Source organism: Palaemon carinicauda, chromosome 20, assembly GCF_036898095.1.
Source record: "Palaemon carinicauda isolate YSFRI2023 chromosome 20, ASM3689809v2, whole genome shotgun sequence".
Classification (NCBI taxonomy): Eukaryota; Metazoa; Arthropoda; class Malacostraca; order Decapoda; family Palaemonidae; genus Palaemon; species Palaemon carinicauda.
This window is the reverse complement of record NC_090744.1, coordinates 110,637,761-110,662,968: the sequence shown is the minus strand read 5'-3', so window position 1 is coordinate 110,662,968 and position 25,208 is coordinate 110,637,761. Positions and strand designations below refer to the sequence as shown.

The window sequence follows — 25,208 nt, the reverse complement described above, 5'->3', positions numbered from 1 at the left end:
TTTCTAGTCCCCAAGAACTCGGGCAGATGGAGACCCATCCTGGATGTCAGTTCTCTCAACGTCTTTGTGGAGAAGACAAAGTTCTCCATGGAGACGACTCAGTCGGTGCTGGCATCAGTACATCCAGGGGACTGGATGGTGTCCCTCGACTTGCAGGAAGTACCTGAGATTTGTAATGCAGGACAAGTGCTTCCAATTCAGAGCTCTTTGCTTCGGTCTCAGCACGGCTCCTCAAGTCTTCACCAGGATAATGGCGAATGTGTCAGGCTGGCCGCATCAAGAGGGAATAAGGATATCCTTCTATCTGGACGATTGGCTGATTCGTTCACGATCGAGGGAGAAATGTCTGGAGGATTTACGAAAGACTTGTATGATGGCTCAAGATCTAGGCCTGGTCATCAACAGGGAGAAGTCTCAGATCAAGCCGAATCAGACTATTCTCTATTTGGGGATAATTCTGAATTCAGTTCTTTTTTGGGCTTCTCCCTCTCAGGAAAGACAGACCAAGTGTCTCGAAAAAGTCAGAAGTTCCTGGACAAGAAGAGGTGCTCAACGAAGGAGTGGATGAGTTTGCTGGGAACTCTATCCTCCCTCGAACAGTTTGTCTCTCTGGGGAGACTCCATCTAAGGCCTCTACAGCACTTTCTTTCGAAAACGTGGAACAGAAAGACGCAGGAAGACTCCTTTTCCTTCCCCATTCCAGCAGAAGTCAAGAATCTTCTGAAGTGGGGACTGGATCCAGCCTTGTTAGGGGAAGGTATCTCCTTACACAAGAAGAACCCAGACCTAGTGTTGTTTTCAGACGCATCAGAGTCAGGTTGGGGTCTCAGGCTATTGGGAAGGAAATCAGCTGGAATGGCACATCAACAACAAGGAGCTGATGGCCATTTTTCTGGGGCTAAAGGCCTTCAAAGACTCGGTGTCTGGGAAGATTGTGGAGGTCAACTCAGACAACACCACAGCTCTTGCTTACATCAGAAAGCAAGGGGAGACTCACTCTTTGTCTCTGTTCGAAACAGCAAGGGAGCTCCTTCTTTGGGCGAAGGAGAACAAGATAGATCTGCTGACGAGGTTTGTACAGGGACAGAGAAATGTGAGGGCGGACATGCTCAGCAGGAAAGGGCAGGTCCTTCCCACAGAATGGACCCTCAACCAACAGGTCTGTCAGAGTCTCTGGAGGCTGTGGGGGAGACCCCTCATCGATCTTTTCGCCTCTAACTTAACCAAGAGGATCCCCAACTATTGCTCCCTGGTTCCGGACAAGGAGGCAATAGCAGTGGACGCCTTTTTGATGGATTGGACGGGGATGGACACATATGCCTTTCCCCCGTTCAAGATCATCAATCTGGTAGTCAGCAAATTCGCTCTCCTCGATTCGGGACGAATGATCCTGGTAGCTCCTTTCTGGCCGATGAGGGAATGGTTCACGGAGGTGGTGGACTTGTTGATGGACTTTCCAAGAAGCCTTCCTGCAAGCCAAAGCTGCTCAGACAACCCCACTTCGAGAGGTATCATCAAAACCCCCTCGCTCTCAATCTGACTGCCTTCAGACTATCGAAAACCTCGTCAGATCGAGAGGATTTTCAGCGCAAGCTGCGAAAGCTATCGCCAGAGCGAGGAGGGTCTCTTCACAGAGAGTCTACCAGTCCAAGTGGGAGACTTTTAGGGCTTGGTGTAGGAAGCACAAGATTTCCTCATCCACTACCTGTGTGAGCCAGATTGCTGATTTCTTGTTGTACCTCAGGCAGGACGCCAAGCTGGCTGTGTCCACAATCAAGGGGTACAAAAGTATGCTCGCTTCAGTCTGTCGGCATAGAGGCTTGGACTTGTCTCACGATAAGGACTTACATGACCTCTTGAAGTCTTTTGAGACAACCAAGCAGGTCCAGTTAAAGCCCCCTTCTTGGAACCTTGATGTGGTTCTTAAATTTCTATGCACCAAGAGATTTGAGCCCATCTCACAAGCTCCTTTTAGGGAGGTTACGAAGAAAACCCTCTTCCTTTTGGCCTTAGCAACAGCTAAAAGAGTCTGTGAAGTCCATGCAATTGAAAAGCAGGTAGGCTTCAATCTGAATGGGGCAGTTTGTGACTTAAGAATAGACTTCCTCGCCAAGAACGAGAACCCTTCAAAGCCCTGGCCAAGGACCTTTGAGGTTCCTAACTTGACTAACCTAGTGGGTCTAGAGCAAGACAGGCTCCTCTGTCCAGTACGAGTCCTCAAGGCCTACTTGTCTCGCACAAAAAATGTGAGAGGCTCTTCTAACTCCTTGTGGTGTTCTGTGAAAGATCCTCAGAAGCCCCTTTCCACGAACGCTATGTCTTTTTTCCTGAGGGAAGTTATAAGAGAAGCGCATCTCTTGTGTGAGGAGGAACACTTCGGACTTTTAAAAGTGCAGGCTCACGAAGTGAGAGCCATTGCGACCTCGCTTGCTTACCGCAAGAACATGTCGGTCAGACAAATTATGGATGCGACATTCTGGAGGAGCAACTCTGTGTTCGCCTCTCATTACCTCAGAGAGGTGAGAGTGGATTATGAGAAATGCTATACCTTGGGCCCATACGTAGCTACGGCTTCTGTATTAGGCAAAGGAGTTACTACCTCCCCTCAACCTTAGTTTTGTATACTTGTGCGTGGGTTGGTGTTTTTAATGGTTATCTGAGGACTTCGACTTGTGTACAGTCACCTCAGTCTAGTTAGATAATTTTTATCTACTTTGCAAAGGTTAGGTGGTTGGTTTTGGTAAGGTTGCAGTTTTTTTATATTGGGCAATAGGTAGTCCTGAAGTCTAGTCAGATTGTTGGTCTCACCCCGTTGACAGACTCGATTTAGTGTTTTCAGCACTGCAGGTCACATCCTGGCTGACACTCCTAAGGGAAAGCGACTCAAGAGGCAGGAACCTTTGAATTCAGCTACCTTAGCTGGTGAGGAATCAAGGTGTTTTTTATTCTACAACATTTTTGGTTGTTTCCCCAACGATGTTTACTGTCTATCACCCTCCTCCAAGTGTGTTAATCAGCTATGTATATATAACTGCCAGGTAAGTTCTATTCATAAAAATGGAGTTTTTATGATAAAACAAAGTTTTATGAATACTTACCTGGCAGTTATATATACATTCGAAGGCCCACCCACCTCCCCTCAGGAGACAGGTCGGGCATAGATGAACTGAAGAACAGAAAACGGGAATGATTCCTCGTACCACCCTTTAACGGGTGTAACCACCCAACCACCACAAGGCGGTTGCCGTGTTTAGAAAAATTCTGCCGAAAGTAGAGATTATTAGCTATGTATATATAACTGCCAGGTAAGTATTCATAAAACTTTGTTTTATCATAAAAACTCCATTTTTACAATTCTATGTTTTCTAAGGATGAAAACAGACTAGAAATTTTTTTTTGATTGATATGTTAAAGCTAAAGAATGATATGACATCTTTTATTTCTTATTCTTTAATTTGTGAATAATTTTCAAACATTAGCCAAATTTTGTTTCAATACCCATCCTCCCTTTGACACCTTTGTTTTGTTTTGCAACAGTTAGATCTCTCTCTCTCTCTCTCTCTCTCTCTCTCTCTCTCTCTCTCTCTCTCTCTCTCTCTCTCTCTCTCTCTCTCTCTCTCTCTCTCTCTCTCTCTCTCTCTTTTGTGGGGCTACTTGAACATACCTTGAAGAATAACATGCCAGTTGTTAAAACTAATTGGAGATTTTGTACAACTTTTCCAGTAAGGTTTGATGATGAAGTTCTCTTTTATTTCAACCTGATGCTCTCCTCCAATTTCAGATCTCCCACTCCCCATCCTTGATCCTTCCTTATCCCAAAAATGGAAATGTTAAAAAAAAAAAATACTCTCGCCTCATATGGCTGATGAGTCTCCCACGGCCCCCCTCCTCTTTGAGTGTCAGCATTTGCCAATTTATTCCTCGCCATAAAAAGGGCTAAAGGGTCCATGAAGTAGATCCTGATCTTAACTAGAGTAATCACTTGTTCTTTTAGACTGTTATTTTATTTCCCATGTACAGAGCTTGTTCAATCTTTTACTAGTGTCTTGAGAGCTGTAACTTAATGTGTTTACTTGAATATGTTTTACTTGTCAAAGGCCAACAGCCTGTATTGGTAAACATGTTGGATTTTAGTCTGCTTATTTATCCAGCTGTCTTGTCAGTGTAGGTTTTATCCTGACAGCTAAGTCATGAAAATTTGTCTGTATTATGCCATTATTAATTTGCTCAAAAGCCTCAAATTCTTAGATTTTGTAATGGATTATCAGATTCTAGAATTTGGTATAAACAATCTTATTCAAATCAAATACATCAATGTTGAAGAAGCTTTCATTGTAGGAGGTTATAATGTCAAATGTACAGGTTTTGGTAATATTATTTTTATTTCTAGCAAAGTTGTATGCACTTGTATCAATGACAATAACTTGAATTTTTTTTTAATGAAATGTGTAATGTAAGTAGTGGAAATTCTATCTAATGTAAAAGGATTGTGATTTAATGTAATCCAGACATGTTTATGATCTTTTTGAAGTTAGTGTAATCAGTGGTAACTTATTTCCAAATTTGTCATAAAATCTTCAAGTTCAAGTATGATTAAAATAAAGATTAATAACAGGTGTATTTAACGTAAGTGTTTCAAGGAACTTGGTAAGAGGGTCATTTTGAAGTCTTGCATTTCAGAGCTTTCTATTATGGCGAGATACCTGGGCTCTCTGAAAAGGTGCACAGCTCGGTTCATAGATTCCATTTTGTTTCTTGTCTCGTGTCGTTTGTGCCCATGACATAAAGGAGGGATAAATAACACTTTAATCATCTTTACATGAATTGTGTAATAAGTTCTTGGATGTCTTGTCGTTGGCGTGATAGCAGTCTAGGTGTTTATGCTTGTGTGTCTGTGCTGCTTAAAGTGTGGGAAAACTGGTTTGGTATGAAGAATAGGTCTACAAATCGTTAGCAAAGAATCTCATCAGGTTTGTCCGTTTGAAATGCAAAGTTTCCTGGAATTTTGGCTAAGGTTCTTTTATTTATTTACATTGGTCAAGGCATGAAAGTACCATTTTCATAAAATTACTTTGTTTACATATCTTCATAATCTGATTTTTAAAGATGCATTGATTTTTGGGAATGTTTTTTTGATTAATGCAATACTGATGTGCAGAAATATTCCTGTCTTTAAACAGTATCCTTCCTTGAGGAGAATTCATAACGTTCTAAGAGACGTATTAGGTATTTTACATCTGCAAATTTCACAATAATTGGAATATCGTATTCAAAAGTTTGCTAATTTTCTAAATATAGGTAATTTTTAAGCCGCTATACTCAACCTTTTAATCCCTTAACTATCTTTATGATTAGATATCTTGACAATGTATAGAAATTGTACTGTAATTCTATTAGAGTATACACTAGATCGTGGGCAGATTCATGCCTGACATTTTTGGAGTAACCAATTTAGCTTTTGTTTGTTTGTTAGATTGTCTGGCTATTTGGCCACTTTTTATTTTAATTCATTAGATAATTGATATCAATTTATCCTATTTGAAATTAGCGTGAACTTTCACTAGTACAGTACAGGATTGTAATGATTAAAGTAATTCACAATCAGAACATGGATAGTTATCAATATAATAACAAACTTAATTCAATTTTTGTAATGAAAAATTTACAAATTGTCATATTAAAAGTGGTTAAAATTTAGAATGTTACTGTACAATATTAAAGGTTATGCCTTTTGGTGTCTCTTAAGGTTTTAATCTTTGTGAAAACAAAGTTTCCACTTCTGATCTTGTAAGTGCAGTAATCATTTCTGTGCCCACACCCTTTGAGGATACCATTGGTTTAGTTGTTTGCCCCCTAAGGGGAGGGTAGATTATCAGAGCTCACTCAGGGTAGAGTAGTTTCAGTATTGAGTGGAGAATTATAAAATTAGATTAAAAACTATTAATGGAACTGCAAAAGTAATTAAAATAGAATATGGGAAACTGAACATTACATAACCTAGGAACCTTAGTGTTACTTTTTTGTTCAAAATATTGTAAAATGTGTTACTCCAACCTCAACCCCCATCTCTCTCTCTCTCTCTCTCTCTCTCTCTCTCTCTCTCTCTCTCTCTCTCTCTCTCTCTCTCTCTCTCTCTCTCAACAACGATAAGAGGTTAGTGCTATCATTGCACCTCGCAGGATTCTTTGTAGGAATTACTTATCGGTCTGGCAACGTTCCTTCAGTCCTAATGTAGGTGCACTATCTGTATAGCCTTCAACTTCTTTCCTGTTTTATTCTTACGTCTTGTTGTCCAATCTCATAACATTTACTTCAAAGTGTACCTACATGGTTTTCCTTGGATTGCTATCGGGCACTTGAATAGCCTCATAGGCCCAAACATATGACTGTATTCACAAACTAATCCAATCTCCTTAAAAAACTAATCCCAGAATTCCCCAGTGGTTAATGTATTTTTTAAAATATTTAATTGGTAATTAGCTCAATTGTTTTTATGCAATTTCTAGTCTCTAAGATGGTTATTCATTGCACATCAGTATAGCAAAAGCATTAAAATCCAGTATATTTTGATCCTTGATATCAGTGTCTGATTTAATAGTAATGAGAATTTGCAAATATTGAACATTGGGGCTTTGTGCTATGGAAGTGTTATGAATTCCACTGCAAGGAATGACTGATTTTTGTGCTTGTATTGAGTGATTGGCTTGAGATTTTTATGGAAAAGTTATGTCGTTCTTTTGCTTATTTTCCATCAATAGATCATGTCCCCAGGGGGAAAAGGGAAATAAGGTTTTTGTCAATTTTCTTAAAGAAGTCAAACTGAAAGGATTTTACTTACAGCTTTTTTTTTATGTAGATGGGTACTAATTAGGATGGCAGGTTTTGTTTAGAGTTATTGTGCATTTTGATATACTGTATATTTAGTGTAGCTTATTGATAAATTTCATTTAACTATGTGAAAAGGTGATAAATTTCCTCCATCCAGTCAGGTCATTGGTAAGGTTTAAACTCGAGTTTCTTCATAAAAATATTTTGTTTTCAAGACTAGAATCCTGGGCTTTAGTAAACAGAAGATATAAAAAAAAAATTGCCATACTAAATTTATTAAAATCTTTGTTTTATAATCTTAAAACTGTTTGAGTAAACAGTATTTGAGTATTCTTGAATGTTATAGATTTTTTGAAATACAGTAACTATATTTTTAACTTGAAAGTTTAGTTTTTTATATGAATTTATGCAAAATAATGTAGAGCAAATTCTTCATGATTTTAGAGTTTTCAGGTAGCCTATTAATTTTACAATTTGCTGAACTATCTAAGGAGAAAATTTTAGTCATGAAGTCACTGAGAAAAAATTGATAGAAGATTATAATTTGTCTTTTTGCTCATAGAGATTTGAGTTTGATGCTTTACTCCTTATTAGTACATATTTTCCTAACATTAATTACTTTGAATAGAAATTATAATTGCTGGCCCTTTGTTCTTTGTTACGAAAACTTTTCTAGATTTTTTTTCATTCAAATTAAAACGGGTAATGAATTCATCATTATCTTGGGGAACTGCTGCGTGTTATAGAGAACTAAGTTGGCAACTATTTCAACGACCTTGCATTGAAAGGTATTAAGGATCTATCAAATTATTCTAATTACTAAAAATAGCTTTGTCATAACTACAGTATTTTGATTGTAACTTGTAGTTGTATATCAAGTTACACAGGACCTGCATAAAATAAGTAATAATGAATCATCTTTGATTATTGGCTAAGGATACCTAAGTAAGGGAATATAAGCTCTTGATAGTATATTAAGGGATTATAAGGAGGTGATTGTAGCCTATAGTTAGAGATTATAAGATGAGAGTAATGTAAATAGTTAAAAGATGTTGATGGTATATCAAGGGCTTATAAGTTGAGGATAATATATGGTAGTAACGTATTATAACCTAAAGATATTACTGTATATCAAAGGATTATAAGCTGACAATATTATTTAGTGGGGTTGACTTTATTTGATTCTATAAGTGTATAAGATATCAGAATTCAAAGTGTATTATATATTTTGGGGTAGTGGTTGTAGGCCTATGTTTGTTATTAGACTAGGAGCTATATTAACTTTGAATCAAAATCTTAATCTTAAAGCTGTAAGTAAATATTCAATTAGAATTATGTTTCATAAGATTGTCTATTTGCTTGTATAAAGAAAGCCATTGTCATAAGGTTATTACGGTATTTATTTTTTTAATAGTCTCATTAGCTTTATAAAGAGCTTCAGGTTAAACTTGCTTTCCAATGTTGTTTTCTAAGGGTTTGCATCTGAGAACTTTATTACACGGCTAAAGTGATTCAGGTGTCCACGTGTAAGATGAATGCGTACTTCGGTCCGATCTGACTGTCTGCTGGGAGGAGTAGCAAGGATGGTCAGGGCAGTAGTCTTGCACGGCTCTTCTCTTTTACCCGACTCAATTATGTGCATTAAAAGGGACGAGACAGGGAGGCACCTTGGCATTTGTGAATCTTGTCTGCTTTTCAGAGAGCTTCAGGTGTCTGTAGTAATGGATCATTCTGAAATTGCACAATAAGGCCTGAAAATTACTCTGTTGCTTATTTCAGATATTCTATTTGTTTTCTGTTTCAGAAATAGTTTTTGTCAGAGAGTATAATTTCATATTTCATTACAGAATTAACGTAATCGCTGGAATCTGCCTTATAATAATGTAATTAATGATATAAATGTGTTACCATATAACTTCAGGAGAGCTTCAAACTATTCCTGGAGTCTTTAAATTACAATCCTGTTATCATTGTTTGTAAAATTATTAATAAAAAACAAAAAAGAAGTTAAAGGAAAGCATTCAAGGGCCTAGTAACATTGCTTTCTCAGTAGAAATCTTTGCATTAAGTTTCTGGTTACTAGGTGGGACAGGGGATGGCCTTGGTGGGCTTTCCTTTTCCTCCTTTTTTTAAAATTAATAATTTTACCTTTCTATTAGAAAAAGCACTACTTACTTACATTCATTAAAATATATGAAACTTCAAATACTGAGCTTTAAAGTCACATAAAGTTGTTCTAGAAGAAAACGGACACTGGCCGGATAAACAAAGAAAAGAGGTTGTTTTGTCATTAATTCGTGTTGAATAAAGGAAGACTCGCCTAAGGGCCTTTCTTAATCGCATTGTGAGCTTAATGCAGGACAACCCGTTTTCTTTGAATCTAAGAGCTTTTAAAGCTTTCAGAAAGAGGTTTCATTTATTTGATATATGCCATTGACTAAAGTGTTTGTATTTCAATTATATAACTAAACATATTACACCAAAACCTGTCTATGTTTGACATTCAGTTTTCTACAATAAAAATCTAAACAAATTGTTATGTTTTGCTTCAGCCATATTGTGTTAATTGGAACTTTTAAGTTGCAGTATACTTTTGTTCCTGAAATTTTTATACAATATCTTGAAGATTGAATAAGAGGCTTTTGAGAAATATTAACTTATGGAAATAACAAGACCATTATTTTCATAACTTATAGTCAGGAAAAAACTTACTTGGCAGACAGTTGGTTTAAGAAGTGGAATTTGGTTTAAAGTGAAATACCAAGGCACAGTTGGCCATCTTGACATTGTACTTTTATTCATAAAACACTGGTACTGTTGCTCTCATCCTCCAGTGGGAGTCGAGTTACTCTGTATATGGGGGATCAATAATAGTCCAAATGGACAAGTGACTAGTTAAGAGAAAGGACTATTTCATGAGCCTTTGGCCCATTTTAAGTGGGGAATAAGGCATTTGCTGGTGCTAGAAGGGGCAGGGGGCCGTTTAAGGAGAACACTCGGTCATATGAGGTTCATTATAAGGGGAATACTCCATGTCATTAAATTTCTTAATTTCTTTTTTATTCTAATCTCATTCCAGGTTTTCTTTTTATTTACCAGGCTAACTAAATTAAAAACTAATACCATTTATATGCATTTTATTTTGGAATTCCTAAGATGTTACAATATGTTTATGGTAAAATTATTTATTACAGTCAAGTGTCATGACACATACAGAAAACACTTCAAGATGGGAGAAAGATTATTTCAAATATTTGGTTAAAATAGGCAGTCATAGATAAGAACTATTGCTTACCACAAATTGATATGGACAAAAATATTTTTTGATACAAGAGCTGTCTTGAAGGTAATTTACGGGAAAAACATGACATCAGTGTTACTAGTATAATTATATATATTGAATAGGTAAAGGGAAAATAGCCCAACTTTGTGACATTATTGGTCATTAAAATTGGAATTATTGGCTACTTTGGTCATAGCCTCTGTTCATTACTAGGATAAAGCTGGAAAGGGTTTACTAATTAGTATTAATATCACTAGCACTATGAGACTGTGCTAATCAAATTAGGTTTTTTTTAGTAGTAGTTTAATGATCAAAGGTTGTTCAGAGTCAATCTCATGTAAGACAAGGCTTAGCTTTCTTGAATTTTTGAGAAATTAACTAAACCTTAAGCTTTACCATTCTTATAGAAGGACATTAAGAATTAAACCTTGTTGCTAAACATCAGAATCTCTCAACTTAAGAAGTCTCATTTCCATTATAGATTAAGTTTATTCTAATTAGTTTATTCATGATATTGAGTAAACACTTTCCAGGTTTCCCATTGTAATGAAACTAGGTCATGACCATAATCAGTAATGCCAATTGTAATCACCACAGACGTCCAAATGCTGGGCCATCTAACTTTACTTATTTAATATATATATAATTAAACCATTAGCTCTGATAACTTTTCTCTTGCCATAAATTACCATTCAGGATCCTTGCTCTTGTATCTTCAAGAATTTTCATCCATACCAATTGTTCTTATGCAAGCATATTTACAACATATTTGAAATAACCAATGCACATTCATGAGTTACTCAAGCATCTCATGTCTCAATTAAATTTTAATGGTACATGAAACATTGTATCTTAAATAAAAAGCAACTGGTTTTAAGCATTCTATATCTGATATGCTCCCTAAATATGAAAACAAAAGTTCCACAATTACCATTTTAAACTCCACTCCTATTTATAATAAGCTTTTCTTTTATTTGAAAAAAAAAAAAATTACCTATAAAATACTCTTGGTAGGTTTAAAATATACAATTTATATACCTATTACAACTGAAAATTTCAACCATAATGCTACCCTTCAATCTCTGTAAATGTTATCTTTAAAATACAATCCTTAAAATACTACAAAATTCTACGCTGAAAATAATCAGTAAGCATTCGCTATCCTGTTACAAGAAACAATATGTTTTTGCAATTAATCCTCCCATTGTCCTAATTACCAGATTATTTTTCTTTCCTCTTAAGCAATGACTAGAGTACAATTCCTCTCTTCCCTTATCCCTCGAGTTCAACCTACGTATCAAACCAGATTTTTCTAGCCATTTTTTTTACATATTAATCTTAACCTTTCCATAAGGCATAGCTACTAATTTAAGCCTTTCATTAAAACCACTCTTCAGATCTACTTAAAAGAGATATTCCGTCGTGAATGTTTATTCAAAACTACTTCACTGATGGTTTCCTTCTCTTACAACTACCATAACTCAAATTACTATTTCTTTCATAAAATCTTTTACTTTAAACTCAATTGGTAAAATGCTCCAAACTTAACAGTTACAAACTATATAGGCTATTCTAGACTTAAGAGAATGAGACAAGTTAATTGCATCTTTTGTAAAAAGAATATGCAAAGCTTAAAACCAGTATACAAGAGATTTTATCCTTGTAATAGCAATTTTGCCATTCTAATGTTTTGAAACAAATTTCCATAATATCATCTACTGTAAACCAGCATTTGGAATGCTATATGGAACCAGAATACATAAAATATTAATATTTTTTGGAATATTAATTTCACAAAAATTACTAAAAACATCTAGGAAATTAGTTTCCAAATTTAAACTTATTTTGAAAAAAAATATTTTTTACTGTGAATATAACATTGATTCACACACACACACACACACACACACACACACACACACACACACACACACACACACACACACACACACACACACACACAGAGAGAGAGAGAGAGAGAGAGAGAGAGAGAGAGAGAGAGAGAGAGAGAGAGAGAGAGAGAGAGAGAGAGAGAGAGAGAGAGAGAGAGAGAGAGAGAGAGAGAGAGAGAGAGAGAGAGAGAGAGAGAGAGAGGAGAGAGAGAGAGAGAGAGAGAGAGAGAGAGTTATAATCTTAATAATTTTGATAATGATAGTAATTTTAATAATGATAACAAATTTAATAGTATTAATCGTTTTAAAAATATTATTAATTTTAATGATGTTTAAAAATTTATAAAATGACAATGATTTTAATGAGAGAGAGAGAGAGAGAGAGAGAGAGAGAGAGAGAGAGAGAGAGATTCTAATGCTTAGCACTACTATCTAAGACCTTAAATACAGTGATTTCCTTCACACACATTCAAAATTATTCTATTCATGATTTTCCTTGCTTGACGTCACACAAGATAAATGGATTGCGGAGTTTCTTCCTTCATTTAACTGAAATATGACAATTAATTTCTAGTACTTTTTTTAAATGAAAATTTTAGCTTAGGCAAAATATCGGTCACTATAGCAAAAGGGAAGTTATATGACTTACTTATAAGCATATAGACCAAAATCATCTATTAGTATTTTTTTTTTTACTTCTGTAGTATATTTATATAACCAATGCATAAAGCTGTTAATTGCAAGACTAAGATCAAATGATATTCGTCTGCCCAGGACAAAATTTGACCAACAGCACTGGCAAGATGTGGTTAATTAGAGCAAGACTTTTTTTTTTTTTTTTTTTTTCCAAAAACCTACTATTTCAAGCTAAGAGCCAACACTTATAAACAAAGTCTATTCAATTAATCTCAGCAAAAAGAATCCTTAGAAGCCTGATTTCTCAAAAAACAGAAATTTAAAGAGAAAAAATCCTACTTCACTATATTTGTGCTCCAATTGTAAAATGGTGGAATTTTAAGGCCTACCACACGTAAATTTGCTTTGAAAAATATGAGAAAACCCTTTAAAGAGACCTATATCTGACAGTGGTAAAAGAAAATTCAATGACAGTTGCTACTAAATAGATAAGTCTCGAAAGAGATTTGGTATGGCAAACATAGACAAAGATGAAATTATATTTTTAAAATAATTAGTTGAAGGTTATATTCACATGTAATTGGTGTATTTTAATATAGAAATTGCAGAATAAATTTGAGTCAATTGCTAAAAGCTAATAAAATTATTTCACCTGCTGTCATACATTGATACCTTGTTTACAGTACATTACACAATTCTAAAAATAATACGATCTACACGAACATTAAAAAGGTCCAGAGGAAATTGACTTTTTCTTTAACCAGTTGAGGAGCGCGACACATGACCTGCGGTGGGAATTTTGGAAATCTAGATCATTGCATTTTTGGCAAGGAGAACATCTATATCAAATGTTACAAATATTTTTCTAATAGAAATTTTTTAATGCTTTAAAAATCTTTTAGTATATTAGCGCGTGGCCAGTCATGTCGCAATCATTTTCTGACCTGGGTTCGTATTTGCTTCTTCAAACATTCCAGATATTTATTTCAATAGCCTATTCCTTATACAGTAATACTACCATTTTCTACAATTATCCATTTTTTTTTTAATTATATGGCAGTCTTTCATCAAAGTTTCCTACACGCAGGTTGTTCTTTCTTTCTTTGTTTATATATTCAAAATCTTTATGCTATGATTATGAGAAAAGATGCATGAAGTGTTAGACGATAATTAAAAAGGGCAAAAGCGTAAAATTTAACTAAAAATTACAAACTTATGTATTATGTTGGGCACATTTTCTAAGGTGTAAACACACTGGTACACATAGCATATATTATGTATGTCATTGAAAGGAATTCTATTGGTTAGTAAGAAACCATAAAATTTGAAGATAAAAATTTGAAAGTTAAGTTCCAATGATCTTCAATGGTGCGGAAACTTACAGCTACAAATCTACTAAATTCTATTCAATACCTCTGCAAAAATTAGAAATAAAAAAATTCTATTCAATACCTCTTGCAAAAATAAAAAACTTTAAAGGCCACTTTCAAATCCTAAGTTTTTTGGGGGGAGGGAATTGCATTAAATTTTTTATTTTAATTGAGATTTGTCATTTAACCATGAAAATATTTAGAATTTTAATCCCTATAATCAAGAAAATTCCTAGTATGAAAATCGAAACACTTCCATATGAGTCACATTAAAAGTGTCCTCTATACATTGATAAAATTATACCTATTAAAATAAATTAAAATTACTTCAATATTTAATTTTTCATATCTTTTTAAATCAAATTTTTTTTTTAATTTTCCTTAATTACAGTAAGGAAAAATGACAAACAAAAATGTAGATGGAGTTTGAAATAACCTGAAAACAGCATCGTTTTAATGGTGAGTTGTGATCCACTGATCTCAACTGGTTGTTAATATTCAATTTCCTCCTTTTTCAAAAAACATTAACAATACATAATATCAATACATTCAACATTACCCATGGTTCTTCCGGTTAATTATTCTAAGAGGTAACAGGAATCCATTATCATTCGGTACATTCATGTTAGCCAACTAGTTTTCAGACAAGTAAATGAATGACTGTGCTTGTTCATCATCAAATAATTAGGAAATTGCAATCTGAATTTTAATTAGAAAATCAAACAAGCTCATAAATGTTGATCTGGGAAATTTTCAAATTAAAGTTTGAGTTTAGAATATACTAGAAAAAAAATTGCATCACATGTACTTTTTAACAAAGATTCATCAAATTGAAAACTAAAATTAGCTTTTAATTTAAAAAAAATTATTGCAACATCGAGAATAAAATACTTGCTACTGGACTGAGTAAAAATAAATACAATAGCTTTAATAATCAAATTTACTGAAAAACATTAAATAATCTTGCATCATTATTGTAAAAATTTATATGAAGTCATTTATGGTTAACTCTACTCATTTATTCATTTTCAGTTAGTAATTACAATTGAATCTATAGGATTTAAATGGAGTGATCATTGTTAATAAAAAAAAAAAATTGAGCATATTATGATACTTGTGGTACTATGATGATAGTTGTCATAAGGGTATCCAGTAAAATTGATGAAGGACTGACTGCTTCAGTTGAGACTATTCAATTCTCCTATTGAAATCAGAAATCAATAAAATTAATCGTCGGAAACTTCCTGGAATCTTTTCTGCAGTAAATCACAGATTACTTGCTGCTGATCCTCATTTTGATATACAGTAACTATGAAGCTATCATATTACTCATTGTATATTTGTTTAGTTACTTGTTTTTTAGCAGGAGTTCCTTCTCTTTTGTTGGTTGTAGTCTGAAAAATAAATAAAAGATGTTAATTGTACAGATATATCAGTCATATTCAATTACAGTATTTTACTGTGCACTTCAATAAAAAAAAAAGACTATAGTTTTAATGAAATTATCTACGTGATACACTACAAAGCATATAAAAGTCTACTGTATTAAATACATGACTTGAAATTATGACAAACTAGACGTCTATAATACAAAGTATTACAACCAAAAATATATCTTGTAATGTGGAAAAGTATTACCTACTAAATCCTAACAAGGAAATACTTCACTGAGGTAATCTAATCACTGGTTTTAGGTAATCTAGTGACTAACAGGAGCTGCCCTAATCTTTCAATTATTCACTGAAATTTTTCTTTAATAAATGCCCAATAAACCATTATTCCCCGAAGAAAAATTTACCTTATACCCCAAAAGATACCTGGTCAAAATCACACTTTTCAAAATATTCTTAAACAATGCATGAATAAATTCAGAGCAGAAATAGGATCTATTCACACAGTAACAGTTTTTGGTGTAAAATATTGCTTATCATACAAGTATATACTGCTGGGCAATTGAATAACTGAAGTGGCCTTTTCACTCTAAGAACAGAAAAAAACTACCAGCAACTCCCTAGTTTATCAAGTAAATGTATCATCTTCAGAACTAAAATGACATATATATACTGTACTAAATTTCTATATATTGTATGGATCATTCATCAACTAACTACTGTATCCTATCCTACTAATTAATTCATCTCAATGGATTTTCTGGTTATCCTTCAATCAGTGAACCAGCTTATTCCAGCCATATTCACCATATTAGTTATATTGTTTTGAACTATGGAAAAACTTATCATACTCTGACTCGCTAACCTAGTCTCAACTAGTTCACTGTTGAGCTTATTCAGTGATATCAATTTTGACTTATGGGTATACTTCATCCATGGACAAATCTATCTAACACTATTAAACTGACAAACACTGAACTAAAATATGTCTTTTCCCAACTCTCCCAAACACACTATGCTTTCATTTAACAAAGGGTTACCTAGTTACCCAGGCTTTATGAGTTGATCACTACAGTATGTGTATGTTCTCCTTTATTACATAATTTTCCAGGGTCTTTTGAATTGTAGGTAGGAGGTTAGCCCGGCCACCAGCCACTCGTTGTGAAGTTGAAAGTTTTCATAGTTTATATAGGAATAATTTATTTTTTCTATGTTGGGGCCCCAGGGCTTACAGCATCCTGCTTTTCCTAATAGGGTTGTAACTTAGCAAGTAGTAATAATAATAATAATAATAATAATAATAATAATAATAATAATAATAATAATAATAATATTAATATGATATTTTGATTATAAAATAAATTTTTGAATATACTTACCCGGTGAATATATAATAGCTGACGTCTCGGACGGCTCGACAGAAAAACAAAAACTCGCGAGCGATCGCCATGAAGGTTGCGGGTGTGCCCACCAGCGCCGACTATCGGCCAGATACCGCATATACATGTAAACAGCCTCAGTTCTTCTCATTCCGCTGGGTCTCTATCGGGGAGGAAGGGAGGGCCTATAATTTATATATTCACCGGGTAAGTATATTCAAAAATTTATTTTATAATCAAAATATAATTTTTAAATATTAAACTTAGCCGGTGAATATATAATAGCTGATTCACACCCATGGTGGTGGGTAGAGACCAGTATTAATACAGTTTACAGCGTATATGCTTAGAGTTTTTGACAGTTATATCATAACAAAACCCAAATAAATATAGGTACCTGGTAAGGAAGCTGACTCTGACGATTACTCTGCCTTGTTAGTCCGCTTTCCTCACGAAGCCCAGCCATCCTCTCAGGATGCTGAAAGACTTCCAGGAGCTGAAGTATCCAGGCCGACAACCCATACAACAGGACCTCATCAAAACCCTTAATCTGGGTGCTCTCAAGAAATGACATTTGACCACCCGCCAAATCAACCAGGATGCGAAAGGCTTCTTAGCCTTCCGTACAACCTAAACCAGATTAAAAACATTTCAAGAGACAGATTAAAAGGATATTGGAATTAAGGGAATGTAGTGGTAGAACCCTCACCCACTACTGCACTCGCTGCAACGAATGGACCCAGTGTGTAGCAGTCCTCATAAAGAGTCTGGACATCTTTTAAGTAAAATGACGCGAATACCGACTTGCTTCTCCAAAAGGTCGCGTCCATAATACTTCGCAGAGATCTGTTTTGCTTAAAGGCCACGGAAGTTGCTATAGCTCTTACTTCGTGCGTCTTAACCTTAAGCAAGCAACGGTCTTTTTCACTCAAGTGAGAATGAGCCTCTCGGATTAAAAATCTAATAAAATACGACAAAGCATTCTTTGACATAGGCAATGATGACTTCTTAACTGAGCACCACAAGGCCTCAGATCCACCTCGTAAGGATTTGGTACGAGCTAAATAAAACTTAAAAGCTCTAACTGGACACAGTACTCTTTCAAGCTCGTTGCCTACGATCTCTGACAGGCAAGGTATATCAAATGACTTAGGCCAAGGACGAGAAGGCAGTTCATTTTTGGCCAAGAAACCAAGCTGAAGTGAACATGTGGCTTTATCTGTGGAAAAGCCGATGTTCCTACTGAAGGCATGGATCTCACTGACCCTTTTAGCCGAAGCCAAGCACACTAAGAAAAGCGTCTTGAGGGTGAGATCCTTCAGGGAGGCTGAATGTAATGGCTCAAACCTGTCGGACATTAGGAACCTTAGGACCACGTCTAAGTTCCATCCAGGAGTTGCCATACGACGCTCCTTAGAGGTCTCGAAAGACTTAAGGAGATCTTGGAGATCTTTATTATTGGAAAGATCTAAGCCTCTATGTCTGAATACAGACGCCAACATGCTCCTGTAGCCCTTAATAGTGGGCGCTGAGAGGGAGCGAACATTTCTCAGATGTAGGAGAAAGTCTACGATTTGGGCTACAGAGGTACTGGAAGAGGAAATAGATGCTGACTTGCACCAGTCTCTAAAGACTTCCCACTTCGACTGGTATACTTTGATGGTAGAAGCTCTCCTAGCTCTCGCAATCGCTCTGGGTGCCTCCTTCGAAAAGCCTCGAGCTCTTGAGAGTCTTTCGATAGTCTGAAGGCAGTCAGACGAAGCGCGGGGAGGCTTTGATGAAGATCCCCTACGTGGGGCTGCCGTAAGAGATCTATCCTTAGAGGAAGACTCCTTGGAACGTCTACCAGCCATTGAAGTACCTCTGTGAACCACTCTCTCGCGGGCCAGAGGGGAGCAACCAATGTCAACCTTGTCCCTTCGTGAGAGGCGAACTTCTGCAGTACCTTGTTGACGATCTTGAACGGTGGGAATGCGTACGCGTCCAGGTGAGACCAGTCCAGTAGAAAAGCATCTATGTGGGTCGCCTCTGGATCTGGGACTGGCGAGCAATAGTTCGGGAGCCTTTTGGTCAACGAGGTGGCAAAGAGGTCTATGGAGGGTTGACCCCAAGTCACCCAAAGACTCTTGTACACGTCCTTGTGGAGGGTCCATTCCGTGGGAATCACCTGACCTCTCCGACTGAGACAGTCTGCCAAGACGTTCAAGTCCCCCTGGATGAATCTTGTCAACAGGGAGATGCCTCGATTTTTCGACCAGATGAGGAGGTCCCTTGCGATGACGAACAGTGTGTGGGAGTGAGTGCCTCCTTGCTTGGAGATGTGCACCAATGCTGTGGTGTTGTCTGAATTGACCTCTACCACTTTATTTCGAAGAATGCTCTCGAAACTCATCAAGGCCAAATGAACCGCTAATAGCTCCTTGCCGTTGATGTGCATGCTCTTCTGAACCGACGTCCAAAGACCCGAACATTCCCGACCGTCCAGAGTCGCTCCCCAACCCAAATCCGACGCGTCTGAGAACAACACGTGGTTTGGGTTCTTGACTGCTAGGGACAGACCCTCCCTCAGACTTATGTTGCTGTCCCACCAGTTCAGGCGTGCTTTTACTGGCTCGGAGACCGGGATTGATACAGCTTCTAAAGTCTTGCTCTTGTTCCAGTGTGAGTCTAGATGGAACTGGAGAGGGCGAAGGTGAAGTCTCCCTAGCGAGACAAACTGCTCCAGGGATGACAGAGTCCCTACGAGGCTCATCCAACTTCTTACTGAACAACGGTCTTTTTTCAGCATGAGTCGGACTTTGAGCAGGGCTTGCTCTATTCGGGTGGCAGACGGAAAAGCCCGAAAAACTAGACTGCGAATCTCCATCCCCAAATAAGAGAATCGTCTGGGATGGAATCAGTTGAGACTTTTCTAAGTTTACCAACAGTCCCAACTCCTTTGCCAGACCCAACGTCCAGTGAAGGTCCTGCAGACAGCGATGACGGGACGATGCTCTGAGAAGCCAGTCGTCCAAGTACAGGGAGGCTCGAATTCCCGATAAATGAAGGAATTTTGCCACATTCCTCATGAGCCTCGTAAACACGAGAGGAGCAGGGCTGAGGCAGAAGCACAGTGCTCGAAACTGGTACACCACATTCCTGTAAACAAAAATCAGATACGGTTGAGAATCCGGGTGTATAGGTATGTGGAAGTACGCATCCTGCAGGTCGAGAGAGACCATCCAGTCTCCCTCTCTGACCGCTGCTAGGACGGACTTCGTGGTCTCCATCGTAAATTTTGTTTTCGTAACAAAAACGTTGAGCGCACTGACGTCCAGCACTGGCCTCCAACCTCCCGTATGCTTTGGGACTAGGAAGAGACGGTTGTAAAATCCCGGTGATTGAAGGTCCGAGACTTTCACCACCGCTCCCTTCTCTAGCAACAGAGACACCTGGTGAAGTAGAGCTTGTCTCCTTGACTCCTCTCGATACCTGGGAGAGAGGTCTAGAGGAACTATTACTAGAGGAGGTCTGCGTACAAAAGGTATTTTGTACCCCTCCTTGAGCAACAACACAGACTCTTGGTCTGCACCCCTCTTCTCCCAGGCCTGCCAGAAGTTGTTCAGTCTGGCCCCTACCGCTGTCTGAGGACCTGGGCAGTCAGACTCTGCCACGGGAGGACTTGGCTCCTCTCCTCTTGCCTCTCTTTCCGTCGGCACGAGCGCCTCCCCTGCTGGGAGCTCTGCCACGAAAGGGCGGGATAAACCTAGACGCAGGAGTATCGATTCTGGGTCTCACAACAAAGGATGAAGAAGGAGCTCCCTTGCAAGCAGAAGAAGCCATCAGGTCATGTGTATCCTTCTGTACAAGCGAAGCAGCAATGTCCTTGATCAGCTGTTGAGGAAACAAGGCAGCCGATAAGGGAGCAAAGAGAAGCTCCGATCTTTGACAGGGAGTAACTCCTGCTAAAAGGAAAGAGCAAAGGGTTTCCCTCTTCTTCAGGACTCCAGACGTAAAGGTGGAGGCGAGCTCATTGGAGCCATCGCGGATGGCTTTGCCCATACAAGACATAATAAGCAAGGAAACATCCTGGTCGGCAGACGAGATCTTCCTGCTTAATGCTCCTAGAGACCAATCTAAAAAGTTAAAAACTTCGAAGGCCCTGTAAACCCCTTTAAGGAGATGGTCAAGGTCCGAGGAGGACCAACAAATTTTAGAGCGTCTCATGGCCAGGCGACAGGGAGAGTCTACGAGGCTTGAGAAGTCACCATGGGCAGAGGCAGGGACTCCCAAGCCGAGAACTTCTCCCGTGTCATACCAGACGCTCGCTCTAGAAGCTAGTTTAAAAGGAGGGAAGGCAAAGGCCGTCTTCCCCAAACTCCTCCTGGTAACCAACCAGTCGCCTAGTAGACGTAAAGCCCTCTTAGAAGAGCGAGAGAGCACTAGCTTAGTAAAAGAAGGCTTGGCAGCAGCTAAGCCTAGCGCAAACTCAGACGGAGGCGAACGAGGAGCAGCAGTAACAAAATGGTCTGGGAAAAGATCCTTAAAAACCATCATGATTTTCTTAAAATCCATAGACGGTTGCGCAGCCTTAGGCTCTTCCACGTCTGATAAAACATCCAAAGGATTATCAGTAGGCGGAGGATCAGCAACATCCTCATCTGAAGGAACCTCGTCCGACAATTGATGAGTCTCAAGCAAGGGAGAGACCTGCCGTGGTGGCAATGCTTGACAAGCAAAGTCCACACGCAAAGGAGCATCAGTAGCAGTCAAGGAAGCTACATCATGTAACTGCTTAAAGGACTGACCAGCAACAACAACAGGAGCGGGAGGACGCTCGACGTCAAGTCGAGACTGCCTTGACTGCCTAGATTGAGCAGTTAAAACAACCCTTGACTGCGGTGCTTGACGCTCAACGTCAAAACAAGGCAACTGAGCTGGTTGGCGAACGTCCTGAACGTCAACACGAGCATGCGGCAGCGGCTGAACGTCAACACGAGACTGCGGCAGCGGCTGAAAGTCAACACGGGACTGCATCAAGTGAGGCTCCAAGTCACGTGACTGACGTGACAAACTACCGACATCACGTTTCGGAACGTCAACAGGATGAGTAAAGGCTCGTTTGGGCGGCTGAAGGCCAGGCTCTCGATCAGCGTAACGGCGAGGATCATCGTGAACCTGCTCAACGGTATACTCCTCCATAAGGGAGGCAAGCTTATTCTGCATATCCTGCAGGACAACCCATTTGGGATCAACGGGAGTCGGTACGGGCCGAGACAATGGTAACGTCTGTGACGGCAAAACATTGCCTTTACTGAGACTCTCAGAGCCCGTGTTACGCTTTCGTTTAAGTGGCGAGCAGTCTTCCGATGACTGCACAGGGTCAGAGCTGTCCCAATGGCTACAGCCAGGACGCTGGACCTGTCCTGAAGGGACTGACTTCCGCTTTAAGGGTCTAGAAACTTTGCTCCAAGGTTTCTTTCGCGAGAAGCCTTCGGATGACGAGGAGAAAACAGCCTCGCTCGTCTTATGGTAGGGGCGGTCTTGACGAGACATGCCCGATACCATAGAGGGAACGTCTGTTCGTTGGTTAAAGCCTCTCGTCCCCATAAGTCCTACGACATTACTTCTCCCTGGTGCATGGGAGCCTGAAAGAGGTCTCGGACTAGGAGAACGACAAGCACGAACAGACGAACCCTCGGTCGCAACACTAAAAACACTTTGCGCACTAATCACTTTATCCCCACGATTTTCTAATGTGGCACTCTGACACTTTAACACATTCACATCCGCCATGAGTTGATTACGGTCTGATGCTAAAGACTCAACTCTCTCGCCCAAAGCTTGAATGGCAAGCAACATATCCCGCATGGATGGTTCATGAGTGCTAGTAGAGGGTTCAGGTACAACTACTACAGGGGAAGGATTAGGTTCAGGGGCATGGGAGGAGGAAAAATCCAATGATCTAGAGGAGCTTCTCCTCACCCTATCTCTCTCAAGCTTACGAGAATACTTATCAAACTCTAACCAGTCGAATTGCGAAAGTACCACGCACTCATCACACCGATCTCCTAATTGGCAGGTTTTACCCCGGCAATTAGAACACACGGTATGTGGGTCGAGAGAGGCCTTTGGAAGACGTTTGTTACAATCCCTAGCATTACATTTACGAAATTTAGGAATCGGAGAAGGGTCAGCCATTTTGAAAAGTCAAAGAAAATCCAAAAACAATCCAAAGTCATCAACAATAAACGCTATCCAAAAAAGGGTTCAAGAGTTTTAATTGAAGAGAAAAACAACTGCACTGCGAAAGCTCAAAACCAAAAAGAAGTACTTCACCAAGAATGACGAAAAACTCCAGGTCAACAGCGAGTAACGGAATCAACTTGTCGACAAGACCGACAGAGAAGAACTGAGGCTGTTTACATGTATATGCAGTATCTGGCCGATAGTCGGCGCTGGTGGGCACACCCGCAACCTTCATGGCGATCGCTCGCGAGTTTTTGTGTTTCTGTCGAGCCGTCCGAGACGTCAGCTATTATATATTCACCGACTAAGTTTAATATTTAAAAAATGGGCTGCTCACCATGGGCTTTACTGGCCAGGAAAATTACATATTTTAAACGTACTTTGCATTTTTACCAACTACTGTAAGAAAAACCCAGAGTCCTTTAATAGAAAATTGATTCAGCCACTGCTAGAACTCGTCGATTAAAACTTGACTGACCGGTGGCGGGGAAGCCCTGCCCCCTCTGAGCAGTCATTTTGATTGAATCTGGGACTTTCAGGGGCAAGATGAAGGCAGGAATTCAAATTAAAGGACTCAGTTTTGAAGTTAGGAAAAATAAAAATTACTTTTCAAATTCTTATTTATTCCTACACAAATACATGCCTTTAACAGGAGCCTCATTCCTAGGTGGGTGGAAGACCCTAGTACCAAACTTTAACTGGTGGGCATAGAAATTTATCTCGAAGGGATGTTTACCTCATTAAGACTAAAGAAATGCCTCAAGACCGAGCAACAACCTTTTACCGCAGAATTGGAGTACTGTACAGTTTCTCCTATGGAAGTAGTACAAATAAAAAGCTGAGGGTGTGTACCAACCAAGAAGCTCCAAGGGGAGAGATAACCCTCCCTCGATACCATCTACAGAAAAGGGAACTTTTGGCCTGATAGAAAGCTGTCGAGGATTTGTGAAGGTATACAGACCATCTGTCGCACAGGCTCTTGGGGAAAATCCTCGAGAAAAGATGCTGGATAAACTCCAATTTGAAACCGCAGGGGCACCACTGCTCTGATAAAAATCCTGTAGAGATGTGGAAGTTCCCTCGGAGTCTCTGACACAAGATGGAGAAGGTCCGCATATCCTGTACCATTCTCAATGGAGATTTGTCATTGATTAGACTTTTGAGGATTCTAATTATAAGGCAGAACAGCAAAAAAAGCATAGGGGTCAAGGCCATCCACAAGGTGCTGGAACATGTTCTTGGAAGCTGCAGAAAGATCTGGAACTGGAAAGCAAAACTGATAACTTCCAGTTCAACAATATTGCAAATAGGTCAATCATTGGAGAACACCAGTCATGATTTCTGTCGCTATTTGAGGATGAAGACCATTTGCCACCAAAGATCTGTGTCCTCCAAATAAGTATCTGCTACTACATCTCTTTCTCAGAATAAAGTGGACTGAAAAGGAAATAGAATAGTCTTTTACTGCAAGATGGCACAGGCGATGAGACACCGTCCCCCACCCCCCAACCTCCATTTGCTAATGTCAGACTCAATGGAAGTGTTGTCATTGCTCATCAACAATAGGTGACCTAGCAGCTTCTGCCATGAAAAGCTGGTAACTGAGGACGCTGAAGGAAAGGGAACGCTACTCTTTGTAGCCGAGAAATTGTCTTCTAAGGGGAAGTCTTCCCCACCTTGAGTCAAATTCCATCCACAGGTAGATGAAGCTCTGCATTAGGCAAAGGAAGGACTTCTCGTGGTTTATTAATGCATAAGGCCTTGACAAATCTTGAGAAGCTTGGTTCAATGGATTAGACATGTCTTCACTGTATCCACTAGGATTAGTCAATCCTCCAGGTACTTAACTAAACAAATCACGTTATTGTGTGCCCAGGATGATAGGCTACCAGTTTAAAGATTTTTGTAAAAATCTATACACCCTCTAGATAACTAATAATCAAAGATACTTCCTAGAAGCCGCATAGATCGAAACCTGAAAGCAAGCATCTTTCAGGCCCAGCATGACCATCTCCTAGTGTGAAGGCTTCAATTACTGTGGCTGCTATTACTATTCTGAACTGCATCTGTCAGATGATAAAGTTCAGAGCTGAGAGGTCTATGACTGGTCTCCAGCCTCCAGATGTCTTTCTTACAAGCGAGTGTCAACTGTAGGCATCGTGTGATGCGTCCTCGACCTTTTGAAGAGCGTTCTTGTTGGG

At 38.7% G+C, this 25,208-nt stretch overlaps 1 long non-coding RNA gene across 1 annotated transcript in view; it reads right to left on the bottom strand.

Moving 5' to 3' along the window:
• Nucleotides 1-15,211: 15,211 nt before the first annotated feature.
• The window catches only part of LOC137659602 (uncharacterized), a 31,213-nt gene continuing 21,216 nt past the window's right edge, over nt 15,212-25,208 (bottom strand). Inside the window, exon 3 of the long non-coding RNA XR_011047596.1 lies at nt 15,212-15,403. This is a non-coding gene — a long non-coding RNA (uncharacterized lncRNA). The remainder of the gene's footprint in view (nt 15,404-25,208) is intronic.